Below are 8,478 nucleotides of genomic sequence, written 5' to 3'. Positions count from 1 at the left end.
GTCAGAGTTGACTTGTTGGCGATGAGTTTTGACAGGGACAACTCATGTCTGCTCCATGTGACATCATCTGGGACAGCTTAACCAGGGCTGGTAGATTGACTTCCAATATTGGTACCCCATGGCTTGAAAGTTGGGACTGTTTTCTGGATGCTCCGTTGGTCAGAGCCCCAGTTCTTCTTGTAAGCCTCTACTCATGCCTATGTTAGGTTTCTAACTGTTGACCGTGTTCTGACAGAAAGCACTCGAGGAGGTGTTCCAAGACGATAAGTCTCAACATGCAAGTTCAAGCCTCTGTTGGCTTCACGCTTGCTAATATTCCAGTGGCCAAACTAGTCACCTGGTCATATATAGCATCATCGTGGAAGAAAACACGACGGAGGGTCCTGCTTTGTTGGAGACCAAAGCAAAGTCTGCAGCAGAAGGGTGGCGGGAAAGCTATGACGCAAAGAATATTCCACATCCCGCCCTCAAGGACCTCACTGAGAGGAAACATTCTGAATATTGATAATGTTTCCCTAGAGGCTATGGGCAGTGCCAGTGGTTAATATGCTCAGCTGCTAGCCAACAGACAGAAGTTCGGGGTCCACTCCAAGACACCTCAGACTAAAGACCGGAAAACCCAATGGAGTACAGTTTTAACTGTTACACAGGAAGTTGCCATGAGTTAGGAGGGACTGGTTGACAGGTTTTGTGTCTTACTGCACATTCTGGTGGGGATAACTGGAGGAAACTGGTGGGTCTAGATGGAGTTTAATCAGATTTCATTATAATATTACTATATCACAGATATGAGAACTGAAAATCAGAAAGGTGTAATGGCCCTAAGGCATGTTTCTTAGCACCATGAGAGAAACTTAGGTCCTGCTCTCTGCTCTACGATCAGGTCAAGCTGGTGACTGATGTTACCAACCAAAATTTCATGTGGGCATGGCTGAGAAACCATGAGACAGAAGCGACAAGGGGAAGCTTTGCTTTGATTGATCAAACACGGAGCCAGCGCACACCAGAATGCCCACGGCAAGCTCCAGGGGAGGAAAAGACTTGCAGGCCTCTGTGCACACACTGGGAAGCACACTGAGGCCTGGGCAATCGCCTTGCGTCTGCACGGGGCTGTGATTACTGGCCGGGAAGTGACGTGTTAGGGTCCTCCTTTTCCAGTGTCGCTGAGTTGGTCTGGTGGTTTCTCTCTGGAGCCTGAGGGCTGCTTGACCAAAAGTCAGGGTCACCTGAGGGTTGTGACTGTCCTTTCTGGGGTACTTTTCTGTGAGGACAGGCCCCAGAAGGCATAGGCTCACAGGAAGAACAGAGCAGTTTAATTATAGGTGATATATTATACACACACATATGTATATTTGAGCATCCTGTGACAATATCCCTTATACCCTAAGGGACGTTCCTTAGGCAAACTGGAATGTACAGCCTTACTTGTTGCTAAGCAGATTGAATCGTCTTAACGGGTTGTAACTTGTCCTGGTCTGTTTTATTTCCTCTTTTTTTTTTTTACTATAAGCAGACAGCAACGCCCCTCCGCAAAGGTTCTCACGTCTCTAAGTTTCTTTTTCCTCGTTTCTTAAAATAGGCATGGGGAAAAAACCCCACCTGGAGATGTGACGCTGTGGGGGGCTGGCGTAGGGATCTGCCCAGCGTCTCTCAGTGGCTACGTTTCACTGCATTTCTACAGCAGTTATCATTAAACGTACATTGCCTCGATAGTGGGAAATGTGCGTTGACTGCTTGACAAGCATGTCCTTTTAACTGTTGGAGTCAGCAAAGCTAACTGAAAGCTGAGAATCTGAACTTTCCGCTTATCAACTTGCTCCCTATCGGGTGCTGACTGGAAAGTGGGGAGATAAGAGTTAGGACTGAAGGAACTATATGTGACCTCCTCCCTGGGGGACAGACAACCGAAAAGTGGGTGAAGGGAGACGTCGGACAGGGCAAGATATGACAAAATACCAATTTATAAACTATCAAGGGCTCATGAGGGAGAGGGGAGCGGGGAGGGAGGGGAAAAATGAGGACCTAATGTCGGGGGTTTAAGTGGAGAGAAAATGTTTTGAGAATGATGTACAAATGCGCTTTACACAATTGATGTGTGTATGGATTGCGATAAGAGTTGTATGAGCCCCTAATAAAATGTTTTAAAAAAAGAAAAAAGAAAAAAAAAAGAGTTAGGACTGATTATTTAACTGTGACTTTGCGAATAGAACCTGGTCTTTTCTTTGATGAAAAAGGTTCATTTCTGCTGAGTTTATCGTCGCAGGGCTGCAAAGAATATAGAGAAAAATAAGATATGTGAGAAAACAAACCAAAACATCCTCTGGTTTTAATTAAGGATCCCCCCTCTCACCCATCCCACCCCAGGCCTGATCAATTCTGACAGCATCAGAGCAATTTTTGGCTAAAATTTAAAGTCATTCTGTTAGTATCCCTGGAGAAAGTGGAGCCTTTCCTACAAAAAGTTACAGTCTTGGAAACTCACAGGGGCAGTTCTATGCTATCCAAAAGGGTCCCTGGGCATGAGAATGGACTGACGGCGAGGCAGACTAGAAAAGTAACTCCATTTTTGTCAGCTGCTAAGTGACTTGCCCGTTCCTCCCTCGCATCTCAGAAAGCTGACTGCTAGCTGACCTGCCCGGTCTCCCTCCCCTTGTGGGAAAGTCTCTGCTGGTGATTAATTTTAGAATGTACTCCCGTGTTCCCAGGTTCTGGGCACCACAATTAGTTTTGATTATTCTTCAATATATGTTAGTTCTGATTCAGTATTGTTCCCTTGGATTTTGTAATCTGAATGGTGTAGTTCATCTTGTCATGATAACCAGGGTGTTACAATATGATCTTGTTATGTAACCAGGATGTCATAGCAATTTTGGCATTGTTTCTTTCCTTTTTTTGGGGGGGGTGGGCAGGGAGCATGGGGCATCTTTATTGAACCTGAAGTCGGGGACAGGGGAGGGATGGGAGCGCAAAGGGAGGGAAGGTATTGTGTCTTTTATGATAAGGAATGTACCTTGTAACGCATGCTTACTCTTCTCGAAGTTACAATTAATCCATTAATTCTGCTTCTATTCTTGCTTGCTTGAACCCTAGGCAGGTGATAAATGAGTTTTTCGGCCTTTAAGATGGACTGAGATGTGGACTTGGGACTGCAATCAAAGAATCCCTTTTAGATTCTAGCAGTCCGGCTATAACCGAATCAAGACGTCTAAATTATCCAGACATTACAGTGGCTGTCATTGATTTAAATCTGCAACAATGGCAGTGAGTTTGGTTTTCCGGTTAAGTATTCCTTAACCTCTAAGGTCCTAGCCCCACCCATACCGAGGGGTGAAGTACCACCCCCAGCCCCACCTCCACCCTCCACCCTTTGCAGTCTCAGTTGCTTCGTTTGTGACCTTGTCAATGAAACCTGGGGGGAGAACGAACACAGGCATTTAATGCAACAGTGCAGAGCACCTCTTGCTGAGAGTGTGTATATTTTTCTTTGTCCTCCTTAAGAGATTTTGCTTTTTGTTTTAACTTTTTAGTTTCACTTTCGAGATTGCCGTAAACTTGCTGATGAAAACGTCCACGGTGAGAGTGTTAGGATTTGAATAATTGAAAACCAGCTCTCATCAGAATAAGTGAAGGTACATATTTCATATTCTTACTGGAATGGGATTTCTTATGTTGAAAATATCTGGATGTACATTGCATGGTCTCATGATTCTGTCTTTGATCTGGTGTTTGAACTCTATGTAGGATTACTCAACAAGGATTGTGGCGGGAAAGCAGGGAAGGGGGGCAGAGGGATGATGTTGGCAAGGATGAAATATTGTACCATACCTAACAGTAACAGTAGTAGTAAAAAAATAATAATTTATATTATAAAATATTTTATGTAGTAATTTTAATAAACTTTCCTTTTAGAGTCCTGTACTGGAAAAAGGACATTAGTGAATTGTGAAGTTTTCCAAGCAGGCTATCGGCCATAGGGGAACTAGCAAGCTCTAAACACACACCACCACCAACAACAACAACAATAACAACCGCAGCAGCCTAGCAGCAACGAGTTAAGCCACAGTTTTATGGAAGCATAGAGTCACTTCAAAGGCAATGGAGAGGGTCCCTTCGGTGTTAAGCTTACTCCTCACTCCAGGAGTGAAGCGGGTCTCCCCACAGCCTCCCCACCCCTGGAGAGTTAAGAAGGGACATTTCTAGTAGAATGCTTCTAGTTTTTAAAGGGTCCTTTCAAAGGGGAGGGGGTGTGGGCTGTGCAGATGGAAAAGCAATTTTGTAACTGGTTGTTCTGTTCTGTTCCTGCAACTTTTTCGGGGCTGCATGTTCCAAAACGATCTCCTGGCTTCCAGGCGAAGGCATTTACCCAGCCAGCTCTCACAGAGGCCTTTGTTCATCACGTGTCTCACAGGTTCCGGTGTTCATTTTCTTCTCAGACAGGGAACTTTTAAAAAGAATTGTTCAACCACCTTCAAAAACCCATCAGTGCTTTTATATAATGCCCCATGAGTTTAAAACTTGTTCATCTTCATTTCTCCATCCTGTAGGAGCGAGAGGAGACAGGGACTGGTGCGATGATGATGTGTTTAGAAAGTAGAGGGCTGCTCAAGAGACAATGTCAACGAGTTGCTTAAAGAAGGCTTTGAAGAGAAGGTGACAGAAGAGGCCGGGAAAGGAGACAACGAGAGCATAGCGATGAATTTGGGAAACAAAAAGGGAAAAATTAAGGGAAAAGGCTTATTTTCTGGATCTAGCATGGAAATGTATTCTATAAAAGCTTTGTGGTTAAGTTTTATAATAGAAAGAGAGGATTTCAGTCCATTTTCATTGGCTGAATCTCGGCAGTAGATCCCAGGCCTTTCTTTCTAGTCTGCCTTAGTCTGGAAGTTTTCCTGCAAGCTACCCACCCTAGTTGACATTACTAGCCTTTGAAATATTGACAACAACATAGCTTCTAGCATCCAGCAAGACAAAAAATCTCCCCCTACAATCAGCTGACAGATGGGAGAGTGACTCATTATGTAGCTACAAATTCATTTTCCCTCGGCTTTTAATTGTTCAGCTGCATATGAAACTTTGATTTCAAAAGAACTTCCCCCTATGTTTTGAAAATCCATTGTTTTTTAGTGGTTCATGTTGACGAGTTTCATACCAACCAAGATCTCCTTCCATTGGAAGCCATTTAGAAGGTTGTAAATATTTTGTGAATGCTCATAATTCCAATATTTCACTTTATTCTATCTGTGTTCTTTCCTGTTTCATTCATCCTGCCTAGCACTTGGGCCTTTTCCAGCTGATGAAGTGAGGTTTTCTTTAGACTCGGGAAATGTGTTCTTGTCCTTCAGGGATCTGCTTTGTAAGTGGATTTGCTCTCTCTCTGAGTCTCCATCCCTGTGTCCAGCCCATGCAGAGGAGAGGCAACTGTCCTGTGGAGCAAGAACAGCATCTATTCTAGGAACTCTACCTGTGGGTTGAGCTGTGAAAGTAGAAAGCCCTCGGAAGGAGACTGTTAAAAACCAGAATAAACGTAAAAGAGATTTTCAGAGAGGAGCCAGGGGAAACTGGCCCCTGATTTTTAGGGTGTCCCATTTTCAATTCTACATTCTCTATGCCCCTGAGCAGTTGGGTCATGACAAAAGATGAAAATCGTTAGAAGAAAATGTCTCACCCAACACCCAATCCATCACAATGCACAATAAGCAGAACATAAAGAACATTTCATGTTAACATACATCTTGAGTGTACCTGTTGTGTTAATTAAGCATTCCTTTATTTTTCTATGACTTATCAGACCTTATGGATAGAAAATAGAACCTGAAATAGGAGTAACCACAATTTAGTTCAGTTTAAAATAGCATCTTTGAGATATTGAAAAGCTCAAACACCTAATGGGTGTCTTAGTTATATAGAGCCAGGATGAAGTACAACAACAACAACAACAATGCTGCAGGGAGGTGACTTGAAGCCATCTCTAAAAGAAGAGGGTTTTGTTTCCTCAGAGTTGGGGAGGCTAAACACTCACCTGCAGGGCACTGCCTGCAGCTGGAGGGCGCCCTCTCTCAGTGGCTTGAGAAGTTTCTGGCCTCTTTCGGCTTCAGTTCCTCATTTCCTTGGTGATCTGGTAGCATCCACGTCCCCATTAGTGCTCTCTACTCATGTTGTTCTTTATAAGCAAGAAATGATCGGGTTAACCCACTACCTTCGAATGAATTCTGGCTCATAGCAGCTCGATAGGACAGAGTAAACTACCCTCTGGGTTTCCAAGGCTGTGCGTTCATTACAGGACTAGAAAGCCTCCTCTTTTTCCAGTGAAGCTGCCGGTGGTTTCAAATTGCTGACCTCTTGGTTCACAGCTGAAAGAGTAATCCGCTAAGACACACTCTGATTAACACAATGAAGAACTGAACTAGGAGTTAAGGCATATTTTGGGGCGAGGGACACAATTCGATCCATAACACAGGAGGTTGTCTACTAATTCTATAAAAGCGGTTCCCCCTTCTATCACAGATGAGGCAATTGAGAGCCTCACATGTCCTGGACAGTGCACTGAACAGACCACTACAAGGTGACCAGCTTGTGTTGTGACACTTCTCATCTCCTATGGATAGAAAAATTGTGCGTAGCTTAAAAATAGTTTCAAAACCAGAATATGGAAATATTAATTTAGAGAAGCCAGAGGGGTTTTTTGTTTGTTTGTTTGTAATAACTCGATTAGCATGTAAATAAAATTGCCAGATTCTAAGATACATTAGGATAATTCTAAATGTACAGATTATGGTTTGCTAAGATTAAACACCTAGGATAATATTACTCTCTAAAATGTATCTGGAATTCCTGCTGAATAATTTTGTCTCAGTCTTTATAGCAGATCTATGTGAATATCAGTATTGTTGATGCATCTCCATAGTCTGAGTATGGACTCAATTATTTGAGATATCTAAAAGTGCTTTGCAGCTAGGGAAGCTGGCTAGAGAATCATATCGAGAGGACCCACCAAACCAAAGCTGTGATGACTATGGAGGCACGGAGACAAGCGTGGTTTTCTTGAGCAGACTGACTGCCATTCTCTCGGCATATCTTTAGAGTACAAGCTATGTGGTCCAGTTATTCGGATTTTGCTTGACTTTGCACTGAAATAAAATCCACACTGAAGGCTGTAGACTTTGACCTTCATCAGTCAGTACTTCAATACCTCTTTGCTTCCAGCAACAAAGTTGCCTCATAGAGTATGAGCCTTTCTCCAATTCTGATGCTGTACTCTTCTTCTTTATAGTCTGGCTTCTTTGATGGTTTGTTCAGCATACAGATGAAACAAGTATGCAGCAAATGAAGGTCCTGAAGGCTTTGATCCCACAGGTTTTACTCCATCCATGTCATTCCGGGGGCACTACTTTCAGAAGGCAGCTTCCTCTGTCGTGTTTTGAGTGCTTTCCTAACTAAAGGGCTCGTCTTCTGATACTGATACCAACTGTGTTTTGCCTCTTTTCATGAGGTTTCCTGTATCTGACAATGTATTGATCGCATCCAGAAGGTTTCCATGGCTAATGCCTCAGAAGTGGGACTCCTTCTCCACAGTCTGTGCTTAGACCAGGAGCTCTGGAATGGAGCTGTTGGCATTTGTATTACAAGTGACGTTGCTTCCGGCACCACAGCCACACACAAGCCACCACTGTGCCACAAACTGACAGGCAGTGGTGGAAGGCACTTCTAGGCGGACTCAGATTTCTTCTAACTTGTGGGTGTTAACAGTTTGCATTACTCAAGGATTCCAGGTGGTATCTCGGAACCCCGAATACAAAGAGCATAGAAATCAAAGATGAAATATATGCAAGGCGCTTTATAAGCAGAGTGCATAGGAAGGCCAATGTCCCCCGGGAAGTGCTTCCAAAGAGAGAACGTTGGAGATGGAGCAAGGAAAATGGTTCACCTAATAATAGAAAAAAGCAATTCTAAGCATATAAGGGAAGCACATACTTTCAGATGTCAGGAAAACACACACCCTTTCAGACACGATAGAGTATCAAGCTTTAAAGGAAGTAAACAGCTTGAAATAGCCTTGGAGAACTTGACGTTACCAAGGAAAGACGCTGAAAATGTTTAAAGAGAAAAACAGGGTGGTCTCTAAAGTGAACATCAAACTTTTTTTGTCTCCAGCAACACTGGAGACAAGAAGACAATAGAAAAAATGTTTTTAAGAAAAGTTATTATTTTGAACCCTTAATTACTTGTACACCAAAAACATGATTTAAAAAAAAAGGCAGACATGCAGTAACTTTGAAAGAAAGCCTCCTGTAATGGATTGAATTATTTCCCCCACAAAACACCCACACTCCAACCATACCCACTTGTGGGGAGAAGTCAGACACTTGCTGCCAGACTGCTGTCTCATCCCACAGCAGGGCTGGGCCTGCTCCCTGCTGCTGGGGACAATGGCCTACTTCTCTCTGAAGCTTTGGGACCATTAGCTTGGTTCCTCTAGGT

The 8,478-nt window shown here is 43.4% G+C and overlaps 1 protein-coding gene across 1 annotated transcript in view; it reads left to right on the top strand.

The window, feature by feature from the left end:
• Positions 1 to 3,491: 3,491 nt before the first annotated feature.
• TLR3 (toll like receptor 3) overlaps positions 3,492 to 8,478 on the top strand; it is a 16,326-nt gene continuing 11,339 nt past the window's right edge. The window contains exon 1 of the mRNA XM_004696473.3: positions 3,492 to 3,629. The gene's annotated coding sequence lies outside the window, so the exon portion shown is untranslated. The remainder of the gene's footprint in view (positions 3,630 to 8,478) is intronic.

This window comes from Echinops telfairi, unplaced genomic scaffold (genome assembly GCF_000313985.2).
Source record: "Echinops telfairi isolate 266 unplaced genomic scaffold, ASM31398v2 ScPeMD7_9;HRSCAF=40, whole genome shotgun sequence".
Lineage (NCBI taxonomy): Eukaryota > Metazoa > Chordata > Mammalia > Afrosoricida > Tenrecidae > Echinops > Echinops telfairi.
The sequence above is the reverse complement of the archived record's forward strand: the minus strand, read 5'-3'. Positions and strand labels throughout refer to the sequence as shown.